Source organism: Carlito syrichta, unplaced genomic scaffold (assembly GCF_000164805.1).
Source record: "Carlito syrichta isolate Samal-C Ts95f unplaced genomic scaffold, Tarsius_syrichta-2.0.1 Scaffold303983, whole genome shotgun sequence".
In the NCBI taxonomy this organism is placed as follows: domain Eukaryota; kingdom Metazoa; phylum Chordata; class Mammalia; order Primates; family Tarsiidae; genus Carlito; species Carlito syrichta.
In genome coordinates this window covers 798,299-815,678 of record NW_007248079.1, presented here as the reverse complement: position 1 = coordinate 815,678, position 17,380 = coordinate 798,299, and the positions used below count along the sequence as shown (strand labels likewise).

General features: G+C 34.4%; 1 protein-coding gene across 4 annotated transcripts in view; it reads left to right on the top strand.

The window, feature by feature from the left end:
* Nucleotides 1-17,380, top strand: part of BRINP3 (BMP/retinoic acid inducible neural specific 3) — a 432,045-nt gene that overhangs the window by 301,337 nt on the left and 113,328 nt on the right. The gene's annotated exons all lie outside the window — the stretch shown is intronic.

The following is a 17,380-nucleotide window of genomic DNA, read 5'->3' as shown; positions in this document are numbered from 1 at the left end:
CTCTGTCTTCTCACTCTAGGATGTGAGCTAATGTTGTGGCCACCATCTGGAGCAATGTGTCACTGTGACAGAGGGCAATACTTTGCAATACTTTGCCAGAAACAGTTATCAGCCATAGAAGTAGCATTCTACTTTTTGACATCTGAGTTTATTGGGTATGCAGTCTTCTGTTCCAGATACTGCAGGCAACAGTTTCACCAGCTGTTTCTTCACTGTTTAACATGAATTGTTGTCATTCCCATTCCAGCCTGAGCTGAAGTGTCCTTGACCCAGTCACAATCCACTGAGTCAATGCCACAGCTATAGACTTTTGTTTTTTTCAGCACTTCCTCTCCCCTCCATTCAGGTTAGGTTAGCGTCAGCTTGCAATAATAAACAAATCTAAAATCTCAGACAAAAGTAAGTATCGTTTCTCACTAATATTACATGTCTGCCACAGATAAACTGGGTCTCTGCTCTGCACTGTCCTCCCTTGTACACTCAGGCTGAAGGAAACATCACCCTGTTGAGTGATTTGGGTATGGGCGCAGTGGTAAAGAGTGTAGTCAACCACCACTGGCTATTATGCAAATTGCTGGAAAATACGCTACATTACTTATAATCACATTTGATGGCCAAGGCTAATTTAAAAGAAAATGCCATTTTACCACTGTCTAGAGGAGAAGAGGATCCTGAATATTTGTGAACAGCTAAAATGTCAGCCACAGTTAAATTTACAGATACAAGAAACTGAATACATCATAATCAGTATCATATAACCATATAATGTCAGATGGGACTATACAAATTTTGCTCTGACTGTCTGACTTTCTTCAGTCTGCTATATTAGCAGGAAAATGAGATGTATCTGTACTTAAGTTAACTTTGATGTATTTAATCCACTGTATCAATCATTTTGTGCCAACCAAATAGCTGAAAGTCTGACAAACAAGTTTTATCAGTAACAAGTGCTGTCTGATCATTAACAAGTCATTTAAACATTTGAAGTTTGGGCTACTTTGTCTTCCAGTAACCTTTTTAGACTTGATGAACTAGAAACAAAATTCTCATTATAATTTGCATATAATATTGACTTCTCATGGATAAAGCTTTTTGGAAATCATATGCTTATACTTATAGCTTAGCTCTTTTAAAGGAACTGGTAGTTAGAATATAAGGATAAGGAAAGAAAACAAACATTTCATAATAACAAGTCTCAGTCGTGATTTTCATGATTTCAATATGTTTTGAATTATTTGTGATACTCTGCTCATTGGCATAGTGTAATTTATAGATATTGCTGATATCAGGGATGGTATTCAGCTCCAAGTTGATATGAAAAAACCAATTTAGTTTCCATTGCTATTTGTTGATAGATAAGTGTTTCCATTTTGATTCATAGGTGCCTGACTTTACCAGCATTTAATATATTCTGAATATCACCTTTGTTATTACCAAGTTTTATTTTGTACTTCAATTAATTTTTTAGCATCATCTGAAATAATATGGCTATGGAGTGCCAAGCAGATGTTTTATGTAACGATTCCTTATTGAGATCCCAAAAGACTTTCTGCCAAATGCCTTCTACCCGTTCCAGTTGGCTTAGTGCATTTCTATGCCTATTTCTTTCCATCATTCCAACTATCTGGAGTTTGACATTTCTCGAGGGCAGAGAGCAACATATTTCTTTGCATTGTTACATAAAAGCTAGTGCAGTGTTCCAAAGAAAATAGACACATTATATATCACAATATGTGTTGATTGATTGATGAATGAGATAACAAAATATATGTGTGACCAAACATTACCCATGCACTGGACTTGAACTGCTTCATTCAGCATCTCCTAGAATGTCATAGTAATGATAACACAATTTGTCTTTTCAATAGGCATATGTTAAAAAATAATTTTACCAAAAAAGTACTCCCTCAATGTTAATTTGAGGTATTTCAAGAGTTTTTTTCCTCCTTCTGACTTTTTTTGATTTGTTTTCTCCTTTCTCACTCAAAACTGAAAAACAACATGAAAAACTGCCTTGCATGACTCTTCCTATTAAGAGGACAGGATATATAAATGCACAAGAACACACAGATGTAATGCTTTCCCCCTGGTTTAAATTGTTTATTATAGATGTGCATGTGCTTGTCTAGAGTATTGTAGTCTGTATTTATTTGAACTCAAAATTCACTCAAATATCCAATACAGTCTGAAACAAATCACTCAAGGCTTTAAGTATCATAAAATCAAAATAAAAGACAATTAATTGTCTTATTATTTGTTTAAATATTGACACAGACTATGGTGAAGAGAGATTAATAAATAATGCAATGTATTCAGATAATTTTTACTTTCTACTCTATGGTCAGTTTTATAAAAATATATGTGATGACTTTTACAGGTTGTGTGCACTTTATGCTACCACTTGGATCATTTTGATAAAAATGGTCATTCATTTCAATTATAAATTCTTAGAAGTCATACAAACAACTGTCGACACTTGGTGCATTCATATCTTGTACAATAACCTCATAATGTTTCCACTGACTTTGTTAAAATCTTCTAACTTTGTATACCCAGTGGTTTGCGGGTTCCCTGTCCCATTTTCATATAAATTTTGCTTTTAGGCATTATTACCTTATAATAACAAACTATCAAGTAACTAGTAGTACTAACAAGTATTCATTTCTTTTTAGAGAAATGTACTATTTATTTTCAAATTTCTTCATTCTGCCAAAGCATAGGAGCGAGCTCTTCATATAGCTGAAGAGTTAACTTTGGTGTATTTTATAGAAACTGCTTTGTCAATTATTGCATTGACAGATGCAGACAGCAGTATATAGAATTTTGATTCAAATTTTGGATGTTTGTGGAGATGTGTGTGTGTGTGTGTGTGTGTGTGTGTGTGTGAAGGTAGAGCATTAGAAATTAATGTAGCCAGGCTCAGTGGCTCAGCCTGTAATCTCACGCTTTGGGAGGCTGAGGTGAGTGGATTGCCTGAGCCCACAGGTTTGAGACCCGCCTGGGCAACTTGGCAAGACCTCATCTCTATAATAAATCAAAAATTAGCCAGGCGTGGTAGCGCACACCTGTAGTTCCAGCTACTTGGAAGGCTGAGGTGGAAGAATAGCTGGAGTCCAGCAGGTCGAGGCTGAGGTGGCCGGGAGCAGCCACTGCACTTCAGCCTGGGTGACAGGGTGAGACTCCAACTCAAAAAAAAAAAAAAAAAAATTAATGCAAAGTCAAGATACAGCACGTGAAATATTTTCAATTTGATCATCAGATCACTCAAAACATGTTTAAAGTACACAGCAACATTTTTGAGATTGTCAAATGAAATTGATATGTAACCTAAAGTTTTTATTTATACCTTTCATTAAATATTACTGGTTCTCATTTTTAGAGACATATAAGAGAACTGAACTTTCAGCACCCTTGAAGCTAGGTGTGACTTGTTTTGCTAAAGGAATCATGTGAAGAAACTGTACTTATCACTGTCTAGAGGAGGCTTTAAGAACCTGACACAATTTACTAGGTTTACTGCCTCAGTCATAGGTCTGGCGATGTTCTAGATGGTGAAAACTGGCAGCTTGTGTCACTGAAATAGGAAACAGAAGAGCAGAGTCCCCTAGCTGACTCTAGGTGGATATGTGATGTGAGTTGAAACCTAGACGTTTTTCACTGTGATTGAAACCTAGAAATTTTTTGGTAGTGTTTTTTACTTTGGCAAAATCAGTCAATACTGAATTAGAAAAAAGAATAAGCTTTCTCTTATTCTGAGTTAAAGATATGTAGATTGGTGATTCTGATTTATTTACTCAATAAAAAGTAACATGATATTTGAAGTTTGATTATTCTCTAAGAAACGATGGTAAATATTTACTGGATTTTCCAAATTTTGTGATATAATGAATTTACTAAAATTATAATAAACTATTCATAATAGACAAGTATAAAGGACATTACATACCTTATATTCTTTACGCATTAAAGTAATCCTTCAGAGTACTAATGACATGATTGTATTTTTTTTAATTTTAAAGATAAGAAAGCCAGGGCTAAGTATGTTAAATAACTTGTACATCTATTAAGTGATACAACCAGAATTTAAATTCAGACCGAAATACACAATTCTTGAATTATATGAAACTCTTTCATAAATCAGTACTATTGTTACATAAAGAGAACCCTGAATTGTTTGTCTTAGCTTATATTATCTCAATTTGCATTAACTTAGATGGTGGCATGTTATGATCCCAAGATTATAAAAAATTCCTCATAGTAAAAGTGAATACTTGTATACAATGCGCAAATACACGTCTATTTATATGAAATATAATATTGATATGTGCATTACATAAAATGTTAACAGCCAACTAATGCATGCTTTAAATACTTCTAAATATTGACATTAACATATATATGGTATCATTTGCTTATTTCACTATGGAATGTGAAATAAGCTCTAGAGCCAAAAAAGATACTATTTTTACTTAGAGTGAGTTCAACTCCATACACTCCAGTCACTATTAATATTTTCTATGCACTTTTTAATAAGGTACTAAGTTACTTTTAAAGATCATAATCTAGGCTGTATTACTAATGTTAATAATAGTTTGTTTATATCTCTGACTTTTAAAAAATAAATGTGTTCATTATCCTTATACTAATTCAAGATTGTGTAAACATTGATAATTGAAACTGTGTGGATTATTCAGCAATTATTAAATCTGTTTCTAAAACATATCTTTCTTTTGGTTTGAGCAATGTCCCTTTGACCGCTTCCATTCTCTTATAGTGACACCTATATAGCATGCACATAGCATCTGCCATGAGGCTAAATGGCCTGTCACTGAGAGTTCCATTTAATTTTTGTTATCTTGCTAGTATGATCTTAACAGCTAGCTTTGAAGAAGAAATAACTCTGCTGTTGGCACAAGTCAGTGCTTCATTTAAGGGGTTGACAAAGTGTTAGAGGAAAGATCTTAGAGTTAATTGGCAGCAAAACAAATATGTGGTGTTATGTCAGGTTGTCAGGTAGCTGTGTTGTGTGAACTCAGAGCAAGTATCGTCCTAGGAAGGTTGACCAAATTTGTTGCACTGGCTATGTAAGATAACACATAAAGAATAGCATGATAAATTTCCCCAAACACTACTGAAGGAAAAAGTCATGGTTCAACTCTGAAAACACAGGCACGTTAGTGGCCATCTTGTCAAAAATTCTCTCTGGTAAGGAATCCTCTAATTTATATAATTTAGTGTTAATTATTTAACTTCTATTTTCAGTGATGGGGAGCTCAGAGGAAAACTTGCAAAGGAGAATATAAACATGAAACCTCTAATTTTTAAGACCACTCATTTATCTTGAAATGAAATTATTATTTTCCTTTTTTCTGCAAAAAACAGCATAATATGACAAAATAATACAAAAACATAAAAATAATACAAAAATAGCCTTGTACTGAAATGTATGCTACTTTAATTTCTTTTAACAGATTTGGTCTTCCTTTTCTGTCTAACCTCTCTTTTGTAAGGCAACCTTCAGGTACTTGCCTACACTACCACATTCTCTTTGCATATTTGTTCCTAAAAATTTAATAATTCTATTCTCTCAGATTATAAAGGAATCTCTTAGAAATAAAAAGATTGCCTTTTTTTTTTAATTTTAAAGATGTGGAGTAACTTCAGTATTAGGTATACAAATGTTCATTATGCAGGTGCCCTTGTTGTTGAGGTGTGCCCCCACCCCAGAAGTGCCCCACTACTGTCAATCCCTTTTGTACAGTGTTATGACAATTGTTCAAGGACTGCTTAAGAGTGAGAACATGTGGTATTCAGTTCTTTGTTTCTGTGATAGATCACTTAGTATTGTAGACTCTAAGTCTACCCAAGTTGCTGTGAAGTTCATAATCTTGTCCTTGTTTATGGCTGCATAATATTCCTTTGTGTTTATGTACCATGTTTTTTTTATCCATCCCTCTTTTAATGGGCAGTATGCTTGATTCCATGTTTTTGCTATTGTGACTAATGCTGCAATACGCATGCATGTACAGGTATCTTCTTTATAGTGTGATTTGAGTTCCTCCAGCTATATTCCCAGAAGGGGGATTGCAGGGTTACATGGAAGGTCAATTTTAGACCTTTTAGGAATCACCAAACTGCTTTCCACAGAGGTTGTACAAGTTTACACTTCTACCAACAGTGTAGAAGTGTTCCCTTTTTCTTTCATCCTCTCCAACATGTGTTTTTGTTTTGTTTTGTTTTGTTTTTTGAGTTATTGGTGATGGCCATCCTGACTGGAGTTGGATGGTATCTCAATGTGGTTCTAATTTGCATTTCTTTGATTACTAGTGAGGCTGAGCATTTTTTTCATGTATCTGTTGGCTGCTCCTATGCCTTCTTTTCAGAAAAGTCTTTTATATCTTTTGCCCCTTTTGTAAGGCAGCTGTTTGTTTTTTTTCCTTTCGGCACATTTGAGTTCCTTGTAGATCCTAGATATTAGGCCTCTGTCAGATATACAGTGACAAATATTTTTTCTCAATCTGTGGGCTATCTCTCCACTCTCTTGATGGTTTCTTTGGCTTATCAGAAGTTTGATGAGTCCCACTTGAGTATCTTATCTCTTATGGTATGGGCACTTGGGGTTTTCATCAGCAATTGTTTGCCAGTTCCAATTTCCATAAGAGTGTCTCCTGAATTTTCTAAGGATCTTATAGTTTCAGGTTTTATGTTTAGGTTTTGATCCATTTAGAGCTGATTTTTGTGTATGGTGATAGGTATCATTCTTCTCATACTTGGAAATGACAATACAGATACTCATTTGGAAACATAAATGACCACAAATAGCCAAAACAAGCATCAGCCAAAAACAACAACAACAACAAAAACAAAGCAGAAGGTATTACACTTTCAGACTTTAAGCTTTAATATAAGGCTACAATAATCAAAACAGCCTGGTATTGGTACAAGACAGGAATTTAGACCAATGGAACAGGATAGAGATTCGGGAAGCAAAGCCTCAATTTCTCAACCAACGCATCTTTGAAAAAGCCTCTACCATCAACTGTTGGGGAGAGGAGAAACTATCCAGTAAAAAAGATTACTCTTTATTTCACAAAATTTCTAAACCATTAATGACTTTTTTTCACATTCTTGAGATAATCTTCACTTGTTGCTGGAATTCTCAGCTGAACAGAAGCCCATATTACAAATGTCATTTTACTAATGTAAAATACAATAAAACAATTACTTTCTTTATTCTAAACATGATGCATTCTAAAATTCCTTTAACTTTATGGCAAAAATGTTGTACTGTCCATTTACATCAAGTTGTGAACAAAAATTTGTATTTTCTCAGAAACTGCTTTTAAATCAGATCCCCTCTCTTTTTATTTTTATTAAACACATACACTCACTTTTATTACTTAATACTGGAATTTTGTTAATGTTTTGAAATTCATCTTGATATGTCTACCATTGTCAAACTTTTTGAGTTTTTTGTGAATCTTGATTCTACTATGGACTAATTTTTTTCTAATTGATTGGTGACTTCTCCCCCCCCCCCCCCGGTGGAGTCTCGCTTTTTCACCCAGGCTAGAATGCAGTGGCACGCTCATGGTCACTATAGCCTAGACCTGCTGGACTCAGGCGATCCATTCACCTCAGTCTTCCAAGTAGCTGGAAGTACAGGCACACGCCGCCACGCCTGGCTTTTTTTTTTTTTTTTTATTGTAGAGATGAGGTCTCATCAAGTTGCCCAGCCTGGTCTCAAGCCCGTGGATTCAGGCAATTCTCTCACCTCAGCCTCCAAAAGTGCTGGATTAGAGGCATGAGCCACCGTACGTGACCAATTATTGACTTTTAATTGGTTTATTTATTTTTAGCAAACAGGGCAAATAGAAACCACCAAAGTTTCCCTAGAATTTGAAGAGTTTCATATTGTAGCAATTTGTATTCTATTTTTTCTTCATTCTTCATATACTTAAAGTAATATGCCATGAAGTTTGTGTTGTTACTTTTAAGTCATATAATAAAACAACAAACTTTAATTAGTCCTAATTAGATAACTGCTTAGTTGCAAGGTTGTTTTAAGCAATGGATAGCTTTGCTCTAGGAAATGGGTAAGACATCCACCTAAGTTAAAATATATATATATATTTTTTGTTTATTTATTTTTTGATTTTTTTTTTTTTTTTTGGTCTAATCCCATTTCCCACTTTCTTGTTCTACACTAGGTGATTATCTAATTATAATTTATCTTAACATAAAGGTTTCCTATTGAGGGGTGCGAGAGACTGTTGTAACTTTCCTTTCTTCCTAGGTGTATGTGATTCATAATAGATGTATATGGTAATACAATAGTGTTTATCTTGGCTGTGAGTGTGGAAGCAGAGAATCAGGAAACAAAATGTATGTGAGTTGGAGGGAGAAAATAGAGAAAAGGACTACCTTTGTATCCTTTTCTTGGCCTTTTGTATTTTTTCTCTGTATGTTTTTCTTATAGTAGACCTGGCCCTAAACATAATTGGAAGTATGGTATACATATATCTGAAATTTTCGTATACATTTCCTTATGTTTATAAGTAACCAGTATCTCAAACTTGATCCCATTGTTTTTTGTTTGTTTGTTTTCTCTAACCATAAACATTGGACATCATCTGCTTCTGACCTGCTTAATGAACAGAATTTACCCAATTCCAACAACTTTTACCTGATCTTCATAAGAGTTAGAACACCGAAGAAAATTTTTTTTGAAGTGCCACCTATATATCTCCTATATTCCCATCCACCTCTATCAGTTCTAATTTCTGTAACTAAACATAATAAAACCTGGTATCACTTCCATCCTGTTTTTGAAGTACTTAAGTAAGACAATATGTTATCATAGAATCTCCTTTCTACCAAGATAAATCTTCATCGTTACTCCACCCTTCTTTCCATTACATAATTAAAAATGTCTACATTTTATTGTCAATCTTTATTTTTCATTTTTCTCTTAAAGTTTACAGAAGTTTTAGGTATAACCAATTATGGCTGTTCTGACATGACAAAAATCAGCTCAGATCTTACTTGTTCTAGAAGGTCTTTATGTATGTCTGTATGTATATATGTACGTATTGACTGTGTAAGCTTTGATGATCACCAATCCCAATCTAATATATTATTCTGTTTTTGATAGGTTATTTTATTTGTGATAGATGTTCACCACTATTTCAGTGTGAAATGTATTTAAAATTGTGCAATAACAACAAATAAAATGCAAACATACCTTTAGTTTCCATCTTTGATATATTTTTTCTTTCCTGATATCTTGCTTTCTGCTAAAATGAATACTTATATTTTGAAGTTCTCAGATGAAATGCAATAGGTATTTACCATCAACAAAATCTCCTAGGGGAAAGCACATCTGTTCAATAATCTTTAAAACAATGCTTGAACTTTCCAGCATTTTAAAATTCTGAGCCAGCTTTGATGATAGCATTCTAGAATGGATGTGGAAATCTTTCCCAGGAGCATAGAAGGCTGTAGAGGCAGGTAGTTGGTTGGAGTTGTAAGCATTATATTTTTTTAAATGATAAATACATTTATAATGTGTGTCATTTAAAAATGTTATTTGTCCTCTTGTCATCCCAAATCCACCTCATGTTCCTTTAGAGAAACATGTTTTGAAAACATGTTGAATATGTTTATATTGTATTTTATGAATTACATAGCATTTTAAGGTATTATATTCTAGTATAACATAGCAGTTATAACTGCATCTCACATCAACAATAAAGTCTAAATATGTCTAATAATAGTCTTTGTGAAAGAAAATGATATATAAATTTGTCTAGTAGAATTTTACAAGGATTGTCCTGTTACAAAATTGAAGAAGAGTGAATGCAAGTAAAAATGGTAACATGTTTTCCAGGAGCTAAAGTCCCTAAGAAGATGGCCTATAAAAATTGCAACTGCTTGTGCCATATTTACCATTATAATATCCTAAGTAAAGTGGAAGTATGGTGGATCTGTGCGTGCATTCTGTGAGTGACACTGTGTGTTGTGCAAATGGCCCTCATGGTGAATTACTCTTCTTCCGTTGTCAGATCATTATATTCATGGTCAGATGATTACAATCTGTAGATATTAAGGATTTGGGAACTAAGTCTGTGTCTCAACTGACGCGTCTAATTTTCTAAGACTCATATATAAAGATAAATGTTATGTGAAATTCTACATGCTTAGGGAGGTGATTCAATACTAATCCACCACTTGTGCACTGTGCTTTTGCCAGGTAGAAAGTAAAATATAAACTCTACGGTCTCTAAGTTCATTTTCTGTATATTCTATTCCAATTCAAATTCTAAATTCATGACAAATCCAAAGTTATTTCAAGATGGAGCTAATAGTGTTTTGGAACCAGGTAGACTTTAACATGATCCACAAACAGTAGGGATTTATTGAGGAATAAGTGTTGAGTAACTAGAAGAGAGATAAAATGATCAAAGCTGCTGTGGAAGAATTCAAAATCTGTCTGAGAAGACAGATTTTAACAGAAATTTCAAATATATAAATAGGACAAAGGTAGCCTCCGGGTGAAACTGTTAACAAGGAAGAAAATAAAGATTGGTGCGTTGATCAGAAGTAGTGAGAAAAAGCTCCTGGAAAAATAGACTCTTGAGTTCCATGGGAAGACTCCTCTCATGATCAAGGTTGCAAGATTATAAACTAGGAGGGAAAATGTAGAAAATGAAGCTGGAGTTTCAGGCAGCTGTCACCTAGACATGGTGAAAGTTCTGCCTTTTTGTTGTTGTTGTTGCCTTTTGCCATATTTAAAAAAAAATTATACTTAATGAAGTAGAATTTTCAAAAGAAGAAGGAATATGGTTAGGGTTTTATAATTGAATGTAATCTGAGAAAAAGATCAGATTGCAATAATTAGGAATCTATTATTTTAATTATTGCCTTTCTTCCTTGTTTTGACTTTCATATTGGCTATTTTTCTCTCAACATATGCAAAGATGGCTACTAGCATCATCAGAATTTTATCCAATCACCTCAGTCTAGGTAAGAGGTTTTTTTTTTGTTGTGTGTTTGTTTTTTTCCAAATGTTACAGAAAAGGAATGGATTGGAGCTTGGAAGCTCTGGTTTAGGTATCCGCATAACGCTGAACTAATAATCAAAGGGTTAGAGTTGGAGGTAAAATGCTCTGGTCCATTAGACCTGGGACATGGGACATTTGTTTCTTTTCTTCCTTAACCTCAATTTTTGTAGTGGATAAAGTCATATTTTGGAATTATTCTCAAATTCATTGTATCTTTAGGAATAATAGAATGAGACAGAAGAAAATGAATATACAACCAGAGCAAACAAATACCTTTTTGATAATATATGACTTATATTTGTGTTTGTTGTAACATGAACCTATTTTAAACCTAGCCTTACTTGCATCTGCTTGAAGGAGAAATATCAAAACTAAGTGTGCCCATGACAATATCAGAAATACCGGGATTAAGTGTGCCCAGTGATTGCTCGGATTCTATTCACAGATGACTACCATTAAATGAGACTAATATGACTCTGAGAGAACTGTAACTAACATTCATTGACTGATTGTAAAACACAAAAGGTAATTTTTTTTTTTGTAGAAATTTTTTTAAAAGTTAGAGATCTCCAGAACAGAAGCAAACAAAAATACTCTCAGTTAATGTAGCCCGCCACTGTGGGAACATGAAACCATAATGACTCAAGTACCTGAGTTCCTGATTATGTTTATCCATGGCTTCCTTTTAATATTTCAATATTAATATCTAGATGTGTGCTTCTCTGTTGGATTTCTAGTTCAGGAAACTGTTTACTCTGTTTATGACAATTTACTCTGGAATAGAAACATAAGTTTGAAACTTTTGGAGGGAAAGTACTTACTGCTGTTCCAAGGCCATATCAAAGCTCATTTGAAATTAATAAAGTTATTAAGTCTTGCAATAGCAGAACAGTTCTCTGGCGTTGAGCAAGTAATTGACTATTTGATTTATAGCTCCCAAGAGGTCTATAACAACTATATGCCACAGCTTGTGAGATACCTGACTAATAATAGCACTCCGACTGCAGAAGTCAGGGTGCTATAGGTAGGTGACTGGAACTGTAGTAGTCTTAAATGAGCAAAATCTAATGTTCAACGGACCATAACTAAAATTTAGAAGCCAGGGTTGGCATAACATATTAGTGACTGATGGCAATGTCTGCTTTATAGGGACAGAGACTATAATACTGATAAACCTTGGTTTTGAAAATGGTACATGAGACTCACCAGAGAAAATGGGAGAACCTCTAAACAATCTAGGTCAAAAAGGTTATTCTTACATCTGAGCAACTGCCAATACTTACTTGACATGAAATGTTTTGGACTGAAAAGGTATGTCAAATATGAAGTTATTGACGATATATAGCTGAACATGTACTTAAGAATAGGTGAATAATTGACAGAAAAGAAAGTGGAGACAGTAAATATATTTTTAAAGAACAATACTACAATAATTATGGAAAAAGTAAGAAATTTAGAGTTGTAGTTTGAGGAAAATACAGAATTCAGTAATTATTGTTTGATTAGAAGTCACTAGGCATATTTTCCTACTGAAAGGAAGGAAAAATTAATTAGCCAAGAGAATGGCAATTAAGACCATATGTAAGGACTTGTTCCTACAGATGAAAACAGGCCTAGGTATATGTAATGTAACTTTCCATGAGAGAGGAGAAAATGTTCTTCACACATATAATACACAGGAAAATCTGAAGTCAAAGTAAAGAAATGCATCAACTTTAAATGTTTTTCAGGTAGAGAGTGAAAAATCAGGTTATTTAACAAGGCATGTATAAAAACTTTGCTATAAAATTTAAGTAACTAGCAATACAAAACTGCTCGACTATATTTCCTTCAAAAAGAGAATAGTTTCAGATTTTTGAGTGTAAAATAAAGTCAAATGAGATGATGTATGTAGAAAAATACCTGTAAACTATAAATGCTATGCAAAATTAGTTTTATTTATTTTTAATTATTATAAAAAAACTTATCTTATTTTCTACATGTAATTAAAACTATAAGTGTGATAAGTGATTATCAGTTTAGCCTTGGCAATATTTACATTTGAGGTCTAGATATACTAATTTTGATTGCACATATGCAATGCTTATAACACGCTTATATGATGCATGTATTATCATTGCCTGTATTGGTTTTAAAGGCTTAACATTTAAATGACTAAAGTGTTTTTTTTTTAAGCTTCATGTTGAAAGCAGGAATGAAAATGAAATAGAAATAGTTTTGTTATCTCTGAAGTTCCAAGTAACCTTGTAAACATAGTTCAACATATTGCTTTTCCCTAAACAAGTGATTGGAGAGCTCTTTTGAATTATTTATGCTAACCATCTGTTCCCTGCTTATCATATCTTCCAGAACAGACAAATCTCATGGCCTTCAGACTTTAGCTACTACTACTTCTAGATGAGCAGCTGTTTTCTTATCAAAAATCCATACTGAAGCTGTGCATCCTAAATTGGTAAATTTCATTAGTATCTCCAGAGCTCTAACTGAATTAATCTATTTAAACAACATTCTTCTTAAACACAGGTGCTTAAGTGGTTTATCCCAAATTCTATCATTTTAACAATAGTGCTTAAGAAAAAAAAACCTTCACATTTCTTGCTGAAACAAAATAATATGACGGCTTTCATTTTTTGCTGCTTTTTGTTATAAATACAGTGCACAGTTGTCAACATATGGTACTCTTATGGTGCTGCCCTAATTAAAGAGTGATCTCAATCTTGAATATTTCAAGTGGAATGAACATTTTTACTAGGTTAGTTATTATAATTTTAAGATGTCATACTTAAAAAGTTTTCTGGTCACTGCATATGTCCTAGGGCAGCTGCAACAAATTATCACAAACTTGATGGCTTGAAACAATAAAAATGTACTTTTTCAGAGATCTGGTGGCCAGAGGCCCCAAATCAAGGAGTCAGCAGCATTACTGTCCCTCTGGATACCCTAGAGGAGAATATGTTCTTGTTTCTTCTGGCTTCCGATGGTTGTGGGCATTTCTTGATTTATGGTGAATGCCTTCATGGTTGCATTTCCTCCTCCTCTTCTCTGTATACTCTTTCTTTGACTCTCTATTATAAGATTACTTGTGATGGTCTTTAGAGAACATATGGGTAATCCAGGCAAATCACCCCATGTTATGAAGGAAAAAACTCACATAGGACAAGTGTAACAGACAGAGAAGGCTTTATTCAAGACTATTGCTATAGGGGAGAGAGATTTACCTCAAGTCCTTTAAACAAAGGTGGTAGAGGTTGTAAGCACTGGAGTGAGCTAGTGGAAACGTACTGGAGGACAAGTTAGGGGGAGGTTGGTCACTATTATTGGGTCATCTCTGTTTCCTACTTGACACTTCCAGAAAATAGTCTCTTGCCCTCAAGGAGACTAGGAGGTGGAAGATCTATCTTTACTATGCTTATATTTTGAAGAGATAGTGTCCTGATCCTTGGGGGGAAAAACACAAAAAACAAAACACATTTCTGGGTGTAAAACTGGCAAGTGGTAGAGAGAAGACATGCATCTCAAAGGAGAAGAGAAAGAATTTTCAATTGCAGGTTTTCTTTTTTTAAAATTTTATTTATTTATTTTAGTCTAAGTGGGTGGCATTATATATAATTTTTTAACTTTTAACTTTTGTATTTTAAAATTATGACGTACAATTCAGGGTTAGGTATACAAATATTCATTGTGAAGATACCCTTGTGGATGAAGTGTGTCCCCCCCTTCCCCAGGTAGATTCCCACAACTGTCAACCCCACCTCCCCAGTCCCCCCACCCCCCTCAGTTTCCCATTACTGTTAATCCTTTTCTTACAGTAATATGATGGTTGTTCAAGGTCCACTTGTGAGTGGGAACATGTGATACTCAGTTCTTTGTTTCTGTGAAAGATCACTCCATATTATAGGCTCTAAGTCCATCCAGGTTGCTGTGAAGTTCATGATTTTGTTCTTCTTTATGGCTGTGTGATATTCCATTGTGTATATGTACCACATTTTTTAAATCCAGTCCTCTTTTGATGGGCAGCACAGTTGGTTCCATGTTCTTGCTATCATGAACAATGCTGCGATAAACATACATGTGCAGGTATCTTTTTTATAGAGTGATTTGAGTTCTTCTGGGCATATTCCCAATATGGTGATTGCAGAGTCATATGAAAGGACAATTTTTAGAACTTTTAAAAATCACCGCACAGTTTTCCACAGAGACTCTACTAGTTTATACTCCTGCCAATAGTGTAGAAATGTTCCCTTTTCACCACATCCTTTCCAGCATCTGTTATTTTTTGGGTTATTGATGATGGCCATTCTGACTGGCGTTAGGTGGTATCGTAGTGTAGTTGTAATTTGCATTTCTTTGATGACTAGTGAGAATGAACATTTTTTCATGTATCTGTTGGCTGCTTGTATGTCTTCTTTTGGAAACTGTCTATTCATATCTTTTGCCCACTTTTTAACAGGGCTGTTTGTGTTTTTTCTTTTCAGCACATTTGAGTTCCTTGTAGATCCTAGATGTTAGGCCTTTGTCAGACACTGAATTGGCAAATATTTTTTCCCAGTCTGTGGGCTGTCTCCCTGCTCTCTTGATGGTTTCTTTGGTTTTGCAAAAACTTGTCAGTTTGATGAGGTCTCACTTGTCTATCTTATCTTTTATGACATGGGCACTTGGGGTTTTGATCAGGAATTGGTTGCCAGTTCCAATTTCCATAAGAGTGTCTCCTGCATTTTCTAAGTTTCTTATAGTTTGAGGTTTCACATTTAGGTCTCTGATTTATTTAGAGTTGAGTTTTGTACATGGGGATAGATAGGGGTCCTGTTTCAATCTTCTGCATGTGGTCAACCAGTTTTCCTAGCACCATTTACTGAATAGGTTCTCCTCTCCCCAGTGGTTGTTGGTGGAGGTTTTGTCAAAGATAAGTTGGATGAGAAACTGAGGTTTTGCTTCTGGAATCTCAATTATATTCCATTGGTCTATACGCCTGGTCTTGTACTAATACCAGGCTGTTTTGATAATTGTAGCTTTATAACAAAGTTTAAAGTTTGGGAGTGTGATACCTCCCTCTTTTTTTTTTTTTTTTTTTTTGGCTGAGGATTGTTTTGACTATTCATGGTCATTTATGTTTCCATATGAATTCCTGTATTGTTGTTTCTAGGTCTGAGAAGAATGTTGCTGGTAATTTGATGGGTATTACATTAAATCTGTAGATTTCCTTAGGTAGAATAGACATCTTAACAATGTTGATTCTTCCAATCCATGAGCATGGATTATTTTTCCACTTGTTTGTGTCATCTTTGATTTCTCTGAAAAGTGTTTTGTAGTTTTCATTGTAAAAGTCTTTCATATCTCTGGTTAGGAAGTTGCCAAGGCATTTCATTATTTTTGTGGCTATTGTGAATGGAATTGTGTTTTTTATTTGGATTTCTGTTTGTTTATTATTGGTGTATAGAAATGTGATTGTCTTTTGTACATTTATTTTATACCCTGAACCTTTGCCAAAGTCCTTTATCAGTGCAAGGAGGTTTTTGACAGATTCTCTTGGCTTTTGAGGTATAGATTTATGTCGTCTGCAAAGAGGGATAACCTGATTTCCTCTTTTCCTATTTGGATACCGCTGACTGCCTTCTCTTCTCTGATTGACTTCCAAAACTATGTGGAACAGGAGGGGTGAGAGTGGGCATCCTTGTCTTCTTCCAGTTTTCAGGGGAAATGATTCCAATTTCTGTCTGTTTAGCAGTATGCCTGCTATGGGTTTCGTAGATGGCTCTTATTATTTTGAGGTATGTTCCATCTATGCCTAGATGTTTGAAGGTGTTTATTAACAAGATGTGCTGGATTTTATCAAAAGTTTTTTCTGCATTAATGATATAATCATGTGGTTTTTTTTTAACGTCCGTTGATGTATTTAATTATGTGTATGGTCTTACAAATGTTGAACCAGGCTTGCATCCCAGAGATAAAGCCTACTTGATTTTTGAGATGTGTTGCTGAATCCAGTTTGCTAGGATCTTGTTGAGAATTTTAGCATCTATGTTCACCAAGGATATTGGCCTGTAGTACTCTTTCTTTGTTGGATATTTACCTGGCTTGGGTATCAATGTGATGTTAGCTTCATAAAATGATTTGAGGAGATTTCCATCTTTCTCAATCACCTGAAATACTTTCAGTAGGATTGGTATCAGTTCCTCCTTGTATGTTTTGTAGAATTCTGCTGAAAAGCCATCTGGTCCAGGGCTTTTTTTATAGGTAGTTTTCTTATGACATAGTCAATTTCCTGGATTGTTATTGTTCTATTTAGGGTCTTGATTTCTGCTTGTTTCAACCTGAGG